Genomic DNA, 19,393 nt, shown 5'->3' on the forward strand with positions numbered 1-19,393 from the left:
ACATAACTACCTAGGGTGAGCTGGAACTGTATAGATATCCAATGTAAAATGTTCAGAGCCATGGAATACTCAAACGCAAGATGAATTCAGGAGCCTACAACATAACATTCAGAGTGGAACTTCTAATATCTTTGTTTAGTTCTGTAAACGCTATTGTTCCTATTGTACAATTTGTGCTGTAACAGTAAGTAACGTCCCGATCATTGGTAGCACACTGATAACATTGGTTGCATACTACACTAAATCATATGCTAAGTAAAATAATATGGTTTACTTCAAGTTAGCACATAGTAGTTTTCAGCAAAATTCAAGTCTACACTCTATTCAGCTGAAAGCATTACTTTCACTTGTATGCATTTTCAGTTAGGGATGTGTACATAATGATTCAGGGTGAGGTGGAACTGTATAGATATTGCATGTATCCTACTCAGAGCCATGGAATACTGAAATACAAGATGAATTCAGGAACCCACAGCATAACATTCAGAGTGGAACTGCTAATATCTTTGTTTTCCTCTGCTAAAGCTAATGTTCCATTGTGTACAATAGGTACTGTAACTGAAAGTAACTTTTCCATCATTGGTAGCTCACTGATAAAATTGGCTGCATACTACTCTAAATCATATGGTAAGGGAAATAATAAGGTTTACATAAAGCTAGCATATAGAAATTTTCAGCAAAATTCAACTCTACACTCTATTGAAATGAATGCATCACTTCCACTTCTATGCAGTTTCAGTAAGGGATGTGTACATAACGATTCAGGGTCAGGTGGAACTGTATAGATTATGCATTTATCCTACTCAGAGCCATGGAATACTCAAACACATGATGAATTCAGGAACCCACCGCATAACATTCAGAGTGGAACTGCTAATATCTTTGTTTTCTTCTGTTAAAGCTAATGTTCCATTGTGTACAATAGGTAGTGTAACGGAAAGTAACTTCTCGATCATTGGTAGCACACTGATAAAATTGTTTGCATACTACACTAAATCATATGGTAAGGGAAATAATAAGGTTTACATAAAGTTAGCATATAGTAGTTTTCAGCAAAATTCAAGTCTAAACTCTATTGAGCTGAATGGATTACTTCTTATTCTTTGCATTTTGAGTTAACAATGTGGACATAACTACCTAGGATGAGCTGGAACTGTATAGATATCCAATGTAAAATGTTCAGAGCCATGGAATACTCAAACGCAAGATGAATTCAGGAGCCTACAACATGACATTCAGACTGGAACTGCTAATATCTTTGTTTTGTTCTGTAAATGCTACTGTTCCATTGTGGACAAATGGTGCTCGAACTGAAAGTAACTTCTTGATCATTGTTGGCACACTGATAAAATTGGTTGCATACTACTCTAAATCATATGGTAAGGGAAATAATAAGGTTTACATAAAGTTAGCATATAGTAGTTTTTAGCAAAATTCAAGTCTACACTCTATTGAGCTGAATGGATTAATTTCACTTCTATGCATTTTCAGATAGGCATGTGTACATAACTGTTCAGGGTGAGGTGGAACTGTATTGATATTGCATGTATCCTACTCAGAGCCATGGAATACTGAAATACAAGATGAATTCAGGAACCCATAGCATAACATCCAGAGTGGAACCTCTAATAACTTTGTTTTGTTCTGTAAATTTTTATGTTCCATTTTGTACAAATGGTGCTGTAACTGAAAGTAACTTCTCGATCATTGTTGGCACACTGACAAAATTGGTTGCATACTACTCTAAATCATATGGTAAGTAAAATAATATGGTTTACATCAATTTAGCATATAGTAGTTTTCAGCAAAATTCAACTCTACACTCTATTGAAATGAATGCTTCACTTTCACATCTATGCATTTTCAGTTAGGGATGTGCACATAACTAATCAGGGTGACGTGGAACTGTATAGATATTGCATGTATCCTACTCAGAGCCATGGAATACTCAAACGCAAGATGAATTCAGGAGCCTACAACATAACATTCAGAGTGGAACTTCTAATATCTTTGTTTAGATCTGTAAACGCTATTGATCCAATTGTACAATTTGTGCTGTAACAGTAAGTAACGTCCCGATCATTGGTAGCACACTGATAAAATTGGTTGCATACTACAGTAAATCATATGCTAAGTAAAATAATATGGTTTACTTCAAGTTAGCACATAGTAGTTTTCAGCAAATTTCAAGTCTACACTCTATTGAGCTGAATGCGTTACTTTCACTTCTATGCATTATCAGTTAGGGATGTGTACATAACTATTCAGGGTGAGCTGGAACTGTATAGATTATGCATGTATCCTACTCTGAGCCATGGAATACTGAAATACAAGATGAATTCATGAGCCTACAACATAACATTCAGAGTGGAACTGCTAATATCTTTGTTTTGTTCTGTAAATGCTAATGTTCCATTGGGTACAAATGGTGCTCAAACTGAAAGTAACTTCTCGATCATTGTTGGCACACTTATAAAATTGGTTGCATACTACTCTAAATCATATGGTGAGGGAAATAATAAGGTTTACATAAAGCTAGCATATAGTAGTTTTCAGCAAAATTCAACTCTACACTCTATTGAAATCAATGCATCACTTTCACATCTATGCATTTTCAGTTAGGGATGTGTACATAACGATTCAGAGTGACGTGGAACTGTATAGATATTGCATGTATCCTACTCAGAGCCATGGAATACTCAAACACAAGATGAATTCAGGAGCCTACAACATAACATTCAGAGTGGAACTTCTAATATCTTTGTTTTCTTCTGTTAAAGCTAATGTTCCATTGTGTACAATAGGTAATGTAACTGAAAGTAACTTCTCGATCATTGGTAGCACACTGATAAAATTGGTTGCATGCTACTCTAAATCATATGGTAAGGAAAATAATAAAGTTTACATAAAGTTAGCATATAGTAGTTTTTAGCAAAATGCAAGTCTACACTCTATTGAGCTGAAAGCATTACTTTCACTTGTATGCATTCTCAGTTAGGGATGTGTACATAACGATTCAGGGTGAGGTGGAACTGTATAGATATTGCATGTATCCCTCTGAGAGCCATGGAATACTGAAATACAAGATGAATTCAGGAACCCACAGCATAACATTCAGAGTGGAACTACTAATATCTTTGTTTTCTTCTGTTAAAGCTAATGTTCCAATGTGTACAATAGGTACTGTAACGGAAAGTAACTTCTCGATCATTGGTAGCACACTGATAAAATTGGTTGCATACTACACTAAATCATATGCTAAGTAAAATAATCTGCTTTACTTCAAGTTAGCACATAGTAGTTTTCAGCAAATTTCAAGTCTACACTCTATTGAGCTGAATGCGTTACTTTCACTTCTATGCATTTTCAGTTAGGGATGTGTACATAACTATTCAGGGCGAGCTGGAACTGTATAGATTATGCATGTATCCTACTCTGAGCCATGGAATACTGAAATACAAGATGAATTCATGAGTCTACAACATAACATTCAGGGTGGAACTGCTAATATCTTTGTTTTGTTCTGTAAATGCTAATGTTCCATTGGGTACAAATGGTGCTCAAACTGAAAGTAACTTCTCGATCATTGTTGGCACACTTATAAAATTGGTTGCATACTACTCTAAATCATATGGTGTGGGAAATAATAAGGTTTACATAAAGCTAGCATATAGTAGTTTTCAGCAAAATTCAACTCTACACTCTATTGAAATGAATGCATCACTTTCACTTCTATGCATTTTCAGTTAGGGATGTGTACATAACGATTCAGAGTGACGTGGAACTGTATAGATATTGCATGTATCCTACTCAGAGCCATGGAATACTGAAATACAAGATGAATTCAGGAACCCACAGCATAACATTCAGAGTGGAACTGCTAATATCTTTGTTTTCCTCTGCTAAAGCTAATGTTCCATTGTGTACAATAGGTACTGTAACTGAAAGTAACTTTTCCATCATTGGTAGCACACTGATAAAATTGGCTGCATACTACTCTAAATCATATGGTAAGGGAAATAATAAGGTTTACATAAAGCTAGCATATAGAAATTTTCAGCAAAATTCAACTCTACACTCTATTGAAATGAATGCATCACTTCCACTTCTATGCATTTTCAGTAAGGGATGTGTACATAACGATTCAGGGTCAGGTGGAACTGTATAGATTATGCATTTTTCCTACTCAGAGCCATGGAATACTCAAACACAAGATGAATTCAGGAACCCACCGCATAACATTCAGAGTGGAACTGCTAATATCTTTGTTTTCTTCTGTTAAAGCTAATGTTCCATTGTGTACAATAGGTAGTGTAACGGAAAGTAACTTCTCGATCATTGGTAGCACACTGATAAAATTGGTTGCATACTACACTAAATCATATGGTAAGGGAAATAATAAGGTTTACATAAAGTTAGCATATAGTAGTTTTCAGCAAAATTCAAGTCTACACTCTATTGAGTTGAATGCATTACTTTCACTTGTATGCATTTTCAGATAGGCATGTGTACATAACTATTCAGGGTGAGCTGGAACTGTATTGATATTGCATGTATCCTACTCAGAGCCATGGAATACTGAAATACAAGATGAATTCAGGAACCCACAGCATAACATTCAGAGTGGAACTGCTAATATCTTTGTTTTCCTCTGCTAAAGCTAATGTTCCATTGTGTACAATAGGTACTGTAACTGAAAGTAACTTTTCGATCATTGGTAGCACACTGATAAAATTGGTTACATACTACTCTAAATCATATGGTAAGGAAAATAATAAAGTTTACATAAAGATAGCATTTAGTAGTTTTCAGCAAAATTCAAGTCTAAACTCTATTGAGCTGAATGGATTACTTCTTATTCTTTGCATTTTGAGTTAACAATGTGGACATAACTACCTAGGATGAGCTGGAACTGTATAGATATCCAATGTAAAATGTTCAGAGCCATGGAATACTCAAACGCAAAATGAATTCAGGAGCCTACAACATGACATTCAGACTGGAACTGCTAATATCTTTGTTTTGTTCTGTAAATGCTACTGTTCCATTGTGAACAAATGGTGCTCGAACTGAAAGTAACTTCTTGATCATTGTTGGCACACTGATAAAATTGGTTGCATACTACTCTAAATCATATGGTAAGGGAAATAATAAGGTTTACATAAAGTTAGCATATAGTAGTTTTTAGCAAAATTCAAGTCTACACTCTATTGAGCTGAATGGATTACTTCTTATTCTTTGCATTTTGAGTTAACAATGTGGACATAACTACCTAGGGTGAGCTGGAACTGTATAGATATCCAATGTAAAATGTTCAGAGCCATGGAATACTCAAACGCAAGATGAATTCAGGAGCCTACAACATAACATTCAGAGTGGAACTTCTAATATCTTTGTTTAGTTCTGTAAACGCTATTGTTCCTATTGTACAATTTGTGCTGTAACAGTAAGTAACGTCCCGATCATTGGTAGCACACTGATAACATTGGTTGCATACTACACTAAATCATATGCTAAGTAAAATAATATGGTTTACTTCAAGTTAGCACATAGTAGTTTTCAGCAAAATTCAAGTCTACACTCTATTCAGCTGAAAGCATTACTTTCACTTGTATGCATTTTCAGTTAGGGATGTGTACATAATGATTCAGGGTGAGGTGGAACTGTATAGATATTGCATGTATCCTACTCAGAGCCATGGAATACTGAAATACAAGATGAATTCAGGAACCCACAGCATAACATTCAGAGTGGAACTGCTAATATCTTTGTTTTCCTCTGCTAAAGCTAATGTTCCATTGTGTACAATAGGTACTGTAACTGAAAGTAACTTTTCCATCATTGGTAGCTCACTGATAAAATTGGCTGCATACTACTCTAAATCATATGGTAAGGGAAATAATAAGGTTTACATAAAGCTAGCATATAGAAATTTTCAGCAAAATTCAACTCTACACTCTATTGAAATGAATGCATCACTTCCACTTCTATGCAGTTTCAGTAAGGGATGTGTACATAACGATTCAGGGTCAGGTGGAACTGTATAGATTATGCATTTATCCTACTCAGAGCCATGGAATACTCAAACACATGATGAATTCAGGAACCCACCGCATAACATTCAGAGTGGAACTGCTAATATCTTTGTTTTCTTCTGTTAAAGCTAATGTTCCATTGTGTACAATAGGTAGTGTAACGGAAAGTAACTTCTCGATCATTGGTAGCACACTGATAAAATTGTTTGCATACTACACTAAATCATATGGTAAGGGAAATAATAAGGTTTACATAAAGTTAGCATATAGTAGTTTTCAGCAAAATTCAAGTCTAAACTCTATTGAGCTGAATGGATTACTTCTTATTCTTTGCATTTTGAGTTAACAATGTGGACATAACTACCTAGGATGAGCTGGAACTGTATAGATATCCAATGTAAAATGTTCAGAGCCATGGAATACTCAAACGCAAGATGAATTCAGGAGCCTACAACATGACATTCAGACTGGAACTGCTAATATCTTTGTTTTGTTCTGTAAATGCTACTGTTCCATTGTGGACAAATGGTGCTCGAACTGAAAGTAACTTCTTGATCATTGTTGGCACACTGATAAAATTGGTTGCATACTACTCTAAATCATATGGTAAGGGAAATAATAAGGTTTACATAAAGTTAGCATATAGTAGTTTTTAGCAAAATTCAAGTCTACACTCTATTGAGCTGAATGGATTAATTTCACTTCTATGCATTTTCAGATAGGCATGTGTACATAACTGTTCAGGGTGAGGTGGAACTGTATTGATATTGCATGTATCCTACTCAGAGCCATGGAATACTGAAATACAAGATGAATTCAGGAACCCATAGCATAACATCCAGAGTGGAACCTCTAATAACTTTGTTTTGTTCTGTAAATTTTTATGTTCCATTTTGTACAAATGGTGCTGTAACTGAAAGTAACTTCTCGATCATTGTTGGCACACTGACAAAATTGGTTGCATACTACTCTAAATCATATGGTAAGTAAAATAATATGGTTTACATCAATTTAGCATATAGTAGTTTTCAGCAAAATTCAACTCTACACTCTATTGAAATGAATGCTTCACTTTCACATCTATGCATTTTCAGTTAGGGATGTGCACATAACTAATCAGGGTGACGTGGAACTGTATAGATATTGCATGTATCCTACTCAGAGCCATGGAATACTCAAACGCAAGATGAATTCAGGAGCCTACAACATAACATTCAGAGTGGAACTTCTAATATCTTTGTTTAGATCTGTAAACGCTATTGATCCAATTGTACAATTTGTGCTGTAACAGTAAGTAACGTCCCGATCATTGGTAGCACACTGATAAAATTGGTTGCATACTACAGTAAATCATATGCTAAGTAAAATAATATGGTTTACTTCAAGTTAGCACATAGTAGTTTTCAGCAAATTTCAAGTCTACACTCTATTGAGCTGAATGCGTTACTTTCACTTCTATGCATTATCAGTTAGGGATGTGTACATAACTATTCAGGGTGAGCTGGAACTGTATAGATTATGCATGTATCCTACTCTGAGCCATGGAATACTGAAATACAAGATGAATTCATGAGCCTACAACATAACATTCAGAGTGGAACTGCTAATATCTTTGTTTTGTTCTGTAAATGCTAATGTTCCATTGGGTACAAATGGTGCTCAAACTGAAAGTAACTTCTCGATCATTGTTGGCACACTTATAAAATTGGTTGCATACTACTCTAAATCATATGGTGAGGGAAATAATAAGGTTTACATAAAGCTAGCATATAGTAGTTTTCAGCAAAATTCAACTCTACACTCTATTGAAATCAATGCATCACTTTCACATCTATGCATTTTCAGTTAGGGATGTGTACATAACGATTCAGAGTGACGTGGAACTGTATAGATATTGCATGTATCCTACTCAGAGCCATGGAATACTCAAACACAAGATGAATTCAGGAGCCTACAACATAACATTCAGAGTGGAACTTCTAATATCTTTGTTTTCTTCTGTTAAAGCTAATGTTCCATTGTGTACAATAGGTAATGTAACTGAAAGTAACTTCTCGATCATTGGTAGCACACTGATAAAATTGGTTGCATGCTACTCTAAATCATATGGTAAGGAAAATAATAAAGTTTACATAAAGTTAGCATATAGTAGTTTTTAGCAAAATGCAAGTCTACACTCTATTGAGCTGAAAGCATTACTTTCACTTGTATGCATTCTCAGTTAGGGATGTGTACATAACGATTCAGGGTGAGGTGGAACTGTATAGATATTGCATGTATCCCTCTGAGAGCCATGGAATACTGAAATACAAGATGAATTCAGGAACCCACAGCATAACATTCAGAGTGGAACTACTAATATCTTTGTTTTCTTCTGTTAAAGCTAATGTTCCAATGTGTACAATAGGTACTGTAACGGAAAGTAACTTCTCGATCATTGGTAGCACACTGATAAAATTGGTTGCATACTACACTAAATCATATGCTAAGTAAAATAATCTGCTTTACTTCAAGTTAGCACATAGTAGTTTTCAGCAAATTTCAAGTCTACACTCTATTGAGCTGAATGCGTTACTTTCACTTCTATGCATTTTCAGTTAGGGATGTGTACATAACTATTCAGGGCGAGCTGGAACTGTATAGATTATGCATGTATCCTACTCTGAGCCATGGAATACTGAAATACAAGATGAATTCATGAGTCTACAACATAACATTCAGGGTGGAACTGCTAATATCTTTGTTTTGTTCTGTAAATGCTAATGTTCCATTGGGTACAAATGGTGCTCAAACTGAAAGTAACTTCCCGATCATTGTTGGCACACTTATAAAATTGGTTGCATACTACTCTAAATCATATGGTGTGGGAAATAATAAGGTTTACATAAAGCTAGCATATAGTAGTTTTCAGCAAAATTCAACTCTACACTCTATTGAAATGAATGCATCACTTTCACTTCTATGCATTTTCAGTTAGGGATGTGTACATAACGATTCAGAGTGACGTGGAACTGTATAGATATTGCATGTATCCTACTCAGAGCCATGGAATACTGAAATACAAGATGAATTCAGGAACCCACAGCATAACATTCAGAGTGGAACTGCTAATATCTTTGTTTTCCTCTGCTAAAGCTAATGTTCCATTGTGTACAATAGGTACTGTAACTGAAAGTAACTTTTCCATCATTGGTAGCACACTGATAAAATTGGCTGCATACTACTCTAAATCATATGGTAAGGGAAATAATAAGGTTTACATAAAGCTAGCATATAGAAATTTTCAGCAAAATTCAACTCTACACTCTATTGAAATGAATGCATCACTTCCACTTCTATGCATTTTCAGTAAGGGATGTGTACATAACGATTCAGGGTCAGGTGGAACTGTATAGATTATGCATTTTTCCTACTCAGAGCCATGGAATACTCAAACACAAGATGAATTCAGGAACCCACCGCATAACATTCAGAGTGGAACTGCTAATATCTTTGTTTTCTTCTGTTAAAGCTAATGTTCCATTGTGTACAATAGGTAGTGTAACGGAAAGTAACTTCTCGATCATTGGTAGCACACTGATAAAATTGGTTGCATACTACACTAAATCATATGGTAAGGGAAATAATAAGGTTTACATAAAGTTAGCATATAGTAGTTTTCAGCAAAATTCAAGTCTACACTCTATTGAGTTGAATGCATTACTTTCACTTGTATGCATTTTCAGATAGGCATGTGTACATAACTATTCAGGGTGAGCTGGAACTGTATTGATATTGCATGTATCCTACTCAGAGCCATGGAATACTGAAATACAAGATGAATTCAGGAACCCACAGCATAACATTCAGAGTGGAACTGCTAATATCTTTGTTTTCCTCTGCTAAAGCTAATGTTCCATTGTGTACAATAGGTACTGTAACTGAAAGTAACTTTTCGATCATTGGTAGCACACTGATAAAATTGGTTACATACTACTCTAAATCATATGGTAAGGAAAATAATAAAGTTTACATAAAGATAGCATTTAGTAGTTTTCAGCAAAATTCAAGTCTAAACTCTATTGAGCTGAATGGATTACTTCTTATTCTTTGCATTTTGAGTTAACAATGTGGACATAACTACCTAGGATGAGCTGGAACTGTATAGATATCCAATGTAAAATGTTCAGAGCCATGGAATACTCAAACGCAAAATGAATTCAGGAGCCTACAACATGACATTCAGACTGGAACTGCTAATATCTTTGTTTTGTTCTGTAAATGCTACTGTTCCATTGTGAACAAATGGTGCTCGAACTGAAAGTAACTTCTTGATCATTGTTGGCACACTGATAAAATTGGTTGCATACTACTCTAAATCATATGGTAAGGGAAATAATAAGGTTTACATAAAGTTAGCATATAGTAGTTTTTAGCAAAATTCAAGTCTACACTCTATTGAGCTGAATGGATTACTTCTTATTCTTTGCATTTTGAGTTAACAATGTGGACATAACTACCTAGGGTGAGCTGGAACTGTATAGATATCCAATGTAAAATGTTCAGAGCCATGGAATACTCAAACGCAAGATGAATTCAGGAGCCTACAACATAACATTCAGAGTGGAACTGCTAATATCTTTGTTTTCCTCTGCTAAAGCTAATGTTCCATTGTGTACAATAGGTACTGTAACTGAAAGTAACTTTTCCATCATTGGTAGCACACTGATAAAATTGGCTGCATACTACTCTAAATCATATGGTAAGGGAAATAATAAGGTTTACATAAAGCTAGCATATAGAAATTTTCAGCAAAATTCAACTCTACACTCTATTGAAATGAATGCATCACTTCCACTTCTATGCAGTTTCAGTAAGGGATGTGTACATAACGATTCAGGGTCAGGTGGAACTGTATAGATTATGCATTTATCCTACTCAGAGCCATGGAATACTCAAACACATGATGAATTCAGGAACCCACCGCATAACATTCAGAGTGGAACTGCTAATATCTTTGTTTTCTTCTGTTAAAGCTAATGTTCCATTGTGTACAATAGGTAGTGTAACGGAAAGTAACTTCTCGATCATTGGTAGCACACTGATAAAATTGTTTGCATACTACACTAAATCATATGGTAAGGGAAATAATAAGGTTTACATAAAGTTAGCATATAGTAGTTTTCAGCAAAATTCAAGTCTAAACTCTATTGAGCTGAATGGATTACTTCTTATTCTTTGCATTTTGAGTTAACAATGTGGACATAACTACCTAGGATGAGCTGGAACTGTATAGATATCCAATGTAAAATGTTCAGAGCCATGGAATACTCAAACGCAAGATGAATTCAGGAGCCTACAACATGACATTCAGACTGGAACTGCTAATATCTTTGTTTTGTTCTGTAAATGCTACTGTTCCATTGTGGACAAATGGTGCTCGAACTGAAAGTAACTTCTTGATCATTGTTGGCACACTGATAAAATTGGTTGCATACTACTCTAAATCATATGGTAAGGGAAATAATAAGGTTTACATAAAGTTAGCATATAGTAGTTTTTAGCAAAATTCAAGTCTACACTCTATTGAGCTGAATGGATTAATTTCACTTCTATGCATTTTCAGATAGGCATGTGTACATAACTGTTCAGGGTGAGGTGGAACTGTATTGATATTGCATGTATCCTACTCAGAGCCATGGAATACTGAAATACAAGATGAATTCAGGAACCCATAGCATAACATCCAGAGTGGAACCTCTAATAACTTTGTTTTGTTCTGTAAATTTTTATGTTCCATTTTGTACAAATGGTGCTGTAACTGAAAGTAACTTCTCGATCATTGTTGGCACACTGACAAAATTGGTTGCATACTACTCTAAATCATATGGTAAGTAAAATAATATGGTTTACATCAATTTAGCATATAGTAGTTTTCAGCAAAATTCAACTCTACACTCTATTGAAATGAATGCTTCACTTTCACATCTATGCATTTTCAGTTAGGGATGTGCACATAACTAATCAGGGTGACGTGGAACTGTATAGATATTGCATGTATCCTACTCAGAGCCATGGAATACTCAAACGCAAGATGAATTCAGGAGCCTACAACATAACATTCAGAGTGGAACTTCTAATATCTTTGTTTAGATCTGTAAACGCTATTGATCCAATTGTACAATTTGTGCTGTAACAGTAAGTAACGTCCCGATCATTGGTAGCACACTGATAAAATTGGTTGCATACTACAGTAAATCATATGCTAAGTAAAATAATATGGTTTACTTCAAGTTAGCACATAGTAGTTTTCAGCAAATTTCAAGTCTACACTCTATTGAGCTGAATGCGTTACTTTCACTTCTATGCATTATCAGTTAGGGATGTGTACATAACTATTCAGGGTGAGCTGGAACTGTATAGATTATGCATGTATCCTACTCTGAGCCATGGAATACTGAAATACAAGATGAATTCATGAGCCTACAACATAACATTCAGAGTGGAACTGCTAATATCTTTGTTTTGTTCTGTAAATGCTAATGTTCCATTGGGTACAAATGGTGCTCAAACTGAAAGTAACTTCTCGATCATTGTTGGCACACTTATAAAATTGGTTGCATACTACTCTAAATCATATGGTGAGGGAAATAATAAGGTTTACATAAAGCTAGCATATAGTAGTTTTCAGCAAAATTCAACTCTACACTCTATTGAAATCAATGCATCACTTTCACATCTATGCATTTTCAGTTAGGGATGTGTACATAACGATTCAGAGTGACGTGGAACTGAATAGATATTGCATGTATCCTACTCAGAGCCATGGAATACTCAAACACAAGATGAATTCAGGAGCCTACAACATAACATTCAGAGTGGAACTTCTAATATCTTTGTTTTCTTCTGTTAAAGCTAATGTTCCATTGTGTACAATAGGTAATGTAACTGAAAGTAACTTCTCGATCATTGGTAGCACACTGATAAAATTGGTTGCATGCTACTCTAAATCATATGGTAAGGAAAATAATAAAGTTTACATAAAGTTAGCATATAGTAGTTTTTAGCAAAATGCAAGTCTACACTCTATTGAGCTGAAAGCATTACTTTCACTTGTATGCATTCTCAGTTAGGGATGTGTACATAACGATTCAGGGTGAGGTGGAACTGTATAGATATTGCATGTATCCCTCTGAGAGCCATGGAATACTGAAATACAAGATGAATTCAGGAACCCACAGCATAACATTCAGAGTGGAACTACTAATATCTTTGTTTTCTTCTGTTAAAGCTAATGTTCCAATGTGTACAATAGGTACTGTAACGGAAAGTAACTTCTCGATCATTGGTAGCACACTGATAAAATTGGTTGCATACTACACTAAATCATATGCTAAGTAAAATAATCTGCTTTACTTCAAGTTAGCACCTAGTAGTTTTCAGCAAATTTCAAGTCTACACTCTATTGAGCTGAATGCGTTACTTTCACTTCTATGCATTTTCAGTTAGGGATGTGTACATAACTATTCAGGGCGAGCTGGAACTGTATAGATTATGCATGTATCCTACTCTGAGCCATGGAATACTGAAATACAAGATGAATTCATGAGTCTACAACATAACATTCAGGGTGGAACTGCTAATATCTTTGTTTTGTTCTGTAAATGCTAATGTTCCATTGGGTACAAATGGTGCTCAAACTGAAAGTAACTTCCCGATCATTGTTGGCACACTTATAAAATTGGTTGCATACTACTCTAAATCATATGGTGTGGGAAATAATAAGGTTTACATAAAGCTAGCATATAGTAGTTTTCAGCAAAATTCAACTCTACACTCTATTGAAATGAATGCATCACTTTCACTTCTATGCATTTTCAGTTAGGGATGTGTACATAACGATTCAGAGTGACGTGGAACTGTATAGATATTGCATGTATCCTACTCAGAGCCATGGAATACTGAAATACAAGATGAATTCAGGAACCCACAGCATAACATTCAGAGTGGAACTGCTAATATCTTTGTTTTCCTCTGCTAAAGCTAATGTTCCATTGTGTACAATAGGTACTGTAACTGAAAGTAACTTTTCCATCATTGGTAGCACACTGATAAAATTGGCTGCATACTACTCTAAATCATATGGTAAGGGAAATAATAAGGTTTACATAAAGCTAGCATATAGAAATTTTCAGCAAAATTCAACTCTACACTCTATTGAAATGAATGCATCACTTCCACTTCTATGCATTTTCAGTAAGGGATGTGTACATAACGATTCAGGGTCAGGTGGAACTGTATAGATTATGCATTTTTCCTACTCAGAGCCATGGAATACTCAAACACAAGATGAATTCAGGAACCCACCGCATAACATTCAGAGTGGAACTGCTAATATCTTTGTTTTCTTCTGTTAAAGCTAATGTTCCATTGTGTACAATAGGTAGTGTAACGGAAAGTAACTTCTCGATCATTGGTAGCACACTGATAAAATTGGTTGCATACTACACTAAATCATATGGTAAGGGAAATAATAAGGTTTACATAAAGTTAGCATATAGTAGTTTTCAGCAAAATTCAAGTCTACACTCTATTGAGTTGAATGCATTACTTTCACTTGTATGCATTTTCAGATAGGCATGTGTACATAACTATTCAGGGTGAGCTGGAACTGTATTGATATTGCATGTATCCTACTCAGAGCCATGGAATACTGAAATACAAGATGAATTCAGGAACCCACAGCATAACATTCAGAGTGGAACTGCTAATATCTTTGTTTTCCTCTGCTAAAGCTAATGTTCCATTGTGTACAATAGGTACTGTAACTGAAAGTAACTTTTCGATCATTGGTAGCACACTGATAAAATTGGTTACATACTACTCTAAATCATATGGTAAGGAAAATAATAAAGTTTACATAAAGATAGCATTTAGTAGTTTTCAGCAAAATTCAAGTCTAAACTCTATTGAGCTGAATGGATTACTTCTTATTCTTTGCATTTTGAGTTAACAATGTGGACATAACTACCTAGGATGAGCTGGAACTGTATAGATATCCAATGTAAAATGTTCAGAGCCATGGAATACTCAAACGCAAAATGAATTCAGGAGCCTACAACATGACATTCAGACTGGAACTGCTAATATCTTTGTTTTGTTCTGTAAATGCTACTGTTCCATTGTGAACAAATGGTGCTCGAACTGAAAGTAACTTCTTGATCATTGTTGGCACACTGATAAAATTGGTTGCATACTACTCTAAATCATATGGTAAGGGAAATAATAAGGTTTACATAAAGTTAGCATATAGTAGTTTTTAGCAAAATTCAAGTCTACACTCTATTGAGCTGAATGGATTACTTCTTATTCTTTGCATTTTGAGTTAACAATGTGGACATAACTACCTAGGGTGAGCTGGAACTGTATAGATATCCAATGTAAAATGTTCAGAGCCATGGAATACTCAAACGCAAGATGAATTCAGGAGCCTACAACATAACATTCAGAGTGGAACTTCTAATATCTTTGTTTAGTTCTGTAAACGCTATTGTTCCTATTGTACAATTTGTGCTGTAACAGTAAGTAACGTCCCGATCATTGGTAGCACACTGATAACATTGGTTGCATACTACACTAAATCATATGCTAAGTAAAATAATATGGTTTACTTCAAGTTAGCACATAGTAGTTTTCAGCAAAATTCAAGTCTACACTCTATTCAGCTGAAAGCATTACTTTCACTTGTATGCATTTTCAGTTAGGGATGTGTACATAATGATTCAGGGTGAGGTGGAACTGTATAGATATTGCATGTATCCTACTCAGAGCCATGGAATACTGAAATACAAGATGAATTCAGGAACCCACAGCATAACATTCAGAGTGGAACTGCTAATATCTTTGTTTTCCTCTGCTAAAGCTAATGTTCCATTGTGTACAATAGGTACTGTAACTGAAAGTAACTTTTCCATCATTGGTAGCACACTGATAAAATTGGCTGCATACTACTCTAAATCATATGGTAAGGGAAATAATAAGGTTTACATAAAGCTAGCATATAGAAATTTTCAGCAAAATTCAACTCTACACTCTATTGAAATGAATGCATCACTTCCACTTCTCTGCATTTTCAGTAAGGGATGTGTACATAACGATTCAGGGTCAGGTGGAACTGTATAGATTATGCATTTATCCTACTCAGAGCCATGGAATACTCAAACACATGATGAATTCAGGAACCCACCGCATAACATTCAGAGTGGAACTGCTAATATCTTTGTTTTCTTCTGTTAAAGCTAATGTTCCATTGTGTACAATAGGTAGTGTAACGGAAAGTAACTTCTCGATCATTGGTAGCACACTGATAAAATTGGTTGCATACTACACTAAATCATATGGTAAGGGAAATAATAAGGTTTACATAAAGTTAGCATATAGTAGTTTTCAGCAAAATTCAAGTCTAAACTCTATTGAGCTGAATGGATTACTTCTTATTCTTTGCATTTTGAGTTAACAATGTGGACATAACTACCTAGGATGAGCTGGAACTGTATAGATATCCAATGTAAAATGTTCAGAGCCATGGAATACTCAAACGCAAGATGAATTCAGGAGCCTACAACATGACATTCAGACTGGAACTGCTAATATCTTTGTTTTGTTCTGTAAATGCTACTGTTCCATTGTGGACAAATGGTGCTCGAACTGAAAGTAACTTTTCCATCATTGGTAGCACACTGATAAAATTGGCTGCATACTACTCTAAATCATATGGTAAGGGAAATAATAAGGTTTACATAAAGCTAGCATATAGAAATTTTCAGCAAAATTCAACTCTACACTCTATTGAAATGAATGCATCACTTCCACTTCTATGCATTTTCAGTAAGGGATGTGTACATAACGATTCAGGGTCAGGTGGAACTGTGTAGATTATGCATTTATCCTACTCAGAGCCATGGAATACTGAAATACAAGATGAATTCATGAGTCTACAACATAACATTTAGGGTGGAACTGCTAATATCTTTGTTTTGTTCTGTAAATGCTAATGTTCCATTGGGTACAAATGGTGCTCAAACTGAAAGTAACTTCTCGATCATTGTTGGCACACTTATAAAATTGGTTGCATACTACTCTAAATCATATGGTAAGGGAAATAATAAGGTTTACATAAAGTTAGCATATAGTAGTTTTTAGCAAAATTCAAGTCTACACTCTATTGAGCTGAATGGATTAATTTCACTTGTATGCATTTTCAGATAGGCATGTGTACATAACTGTTCAGGGTGAGGTGGAACTGTATTGATATTGCATGTATCCTACTCAGAGCCATGGAGTACTGAAATACAAGATGAATTCAGGAACCCATAGCATAACATCCAGAGTGGAACCTCTAATAACTTTGTTTTGTTCTGTAAATTTTTATGTTCCATTTTGTACAAATGGTGCTGTAACTGAAAGTAACTTCTCGATCATTGTTGGCACACTGACAAAATTGGTTGCATACTACTCTAAATCATATGGTAAGTAAAATAATATGGTTTACATCAATTTAGCATATAGTAGTTTTCAGCAAAATTCAACTCTGCACTCTATTGAAATGAATGCTTCACTTTCACATCTATGCATTTTCAGTTAGGGATGTGCACATAACTAATCAGGGTGACGTGGAACTGTATAGATATTGCATGTATCCTACTCAGAGCCATGGAATACTCAAACGCAAGATGAATTCAGGAGCCTACAACATAACATTCAGAGTGGAACTTCTAATATCTTTGTTTAGATCTGTAAACGCTATTGATCCAATTGTACAATTTGTGCTGTAACAGTAAGTAACGTCCCGATCATTGGTAGCACACTGATAAAATTGGTTGCATACTACAGTAAATCATATGCTAAGTAAAATAATATGGTTTACTTCAAGTTAGCACATAGTAGTTTTCAGCAAATTTCAAGTCTACACTCTATTGAGCTGAATGCGTTACTTTCACTTCTATGCATTATCAGTTAGGGATGTGTACATAACTATTCAGGGTGAGCTGGAACTGTATAGATTATGCATGTATCCTACTCTGAGCCATGGAATACTGAAATACAAGATGAATTCATGAGCCTACAACATAACATTCAGAGTGGAACTGCTAATATCTTTGTTTTGTTCTGTAAATGCTAATGTTCCATTGGGTACAAATGGTGCTCAAACTGAAAGTAACTTCTCGATCATTGTTGGCACACTTATAAAATTGGTTGCATACTACTCTAAATCATATGGTGAGGGAAATAATAAGGTTTACATAAAGCTAGCATATAGTAGTTTTCAGCAAAATTCAACTCTACACTCTATTGAAATCAATGCATCACTTTCACATCTATGCATTTTCAGTTAGGGATGTGTACATAACGATTCAGAGTGACGTGGAACTGTATAGATATTGCATGTATCCTACTCAGAGCCATGGAATACTCAAACACAAGATGAATTCAGGAGCCTACAACATAACATTCAGAGTGGAACTTCTAATATCTTTGTTTTCTTCTGTTAAAGCTAATGTTCCATTGTGTACAATAGGTAATGTAACTGAAAGTAACTTCTCGATCATTGGTAGCACACTGATAAAATTGGTTGCATGCTACTCTAAATCATATGGTAAGGAAAATAATAAAGTTTACATAAAGTTAGCATATAGTAGTTTTTAGCAAAATGCAAGTCTACACTCTATTGAGCTGAAAGCATTACTTTCACTTGTATGCATTCTCAGTTAGGGATGTGTACATAACGATTCAGGGTGAGGTGGAACTGTATAGATATTGCATGTATCCCTCTGAGAGCCATGGAATACTGAAATACAAGATGAATTCAGGAACCCACAGCATAACATTCAGAGTGGAACTACTAATATCTTTGTTTTCTTCTGTTAAAGCTAATGTTCCAATGTGTACAATAGGTACTGTAACGGAAAGTAACTTCTCGATCATTGGTAGCACACTGATAAAATTGGTTGCATACTACACTAAATCATATGCTAAGTAAAATAATCTGCTTTACTTCAAGTTAGCACATAGTAGTTTTCAGCAAATTTCAAGTCTACACTCTATTGAGCTGAATGCGTTACTTTCACTTCTATGCATTTTCAGTTAGGGATGTGTACATAACTATTCAGGGTGAGCTGGAACTGTATAGATTATGCATGTATCCTACTCTGAGCTATGGAATACTGAAATACAAGATGAATTCATGAGTCTACAACATAACATTCAGGGTGGAACTGCTAATATCTTTGTTTTGTTCTGTAAATGCTAATGTTCCATTGGGTACAAATGGTGCTCAAACTGAAAGTAACTTCTCGATCATTGTTGGCACACTTATAAAA

The sequence above is a fragment of the Hemitrygon akajei genome, chromosome 5 (assembly GCF_048418815.1).
Source record: "Hemitrygon akajei chromosome 5, sHemAka1.3, whole genome shotgun sequence".
Taxonomy (NCBI): Eukaryota; Metazoa; Chordata; class Chondrichthyes; order Myliobatiformes; family Dasyatidae; genus Hemitrygon; species Hemitrygon akajei.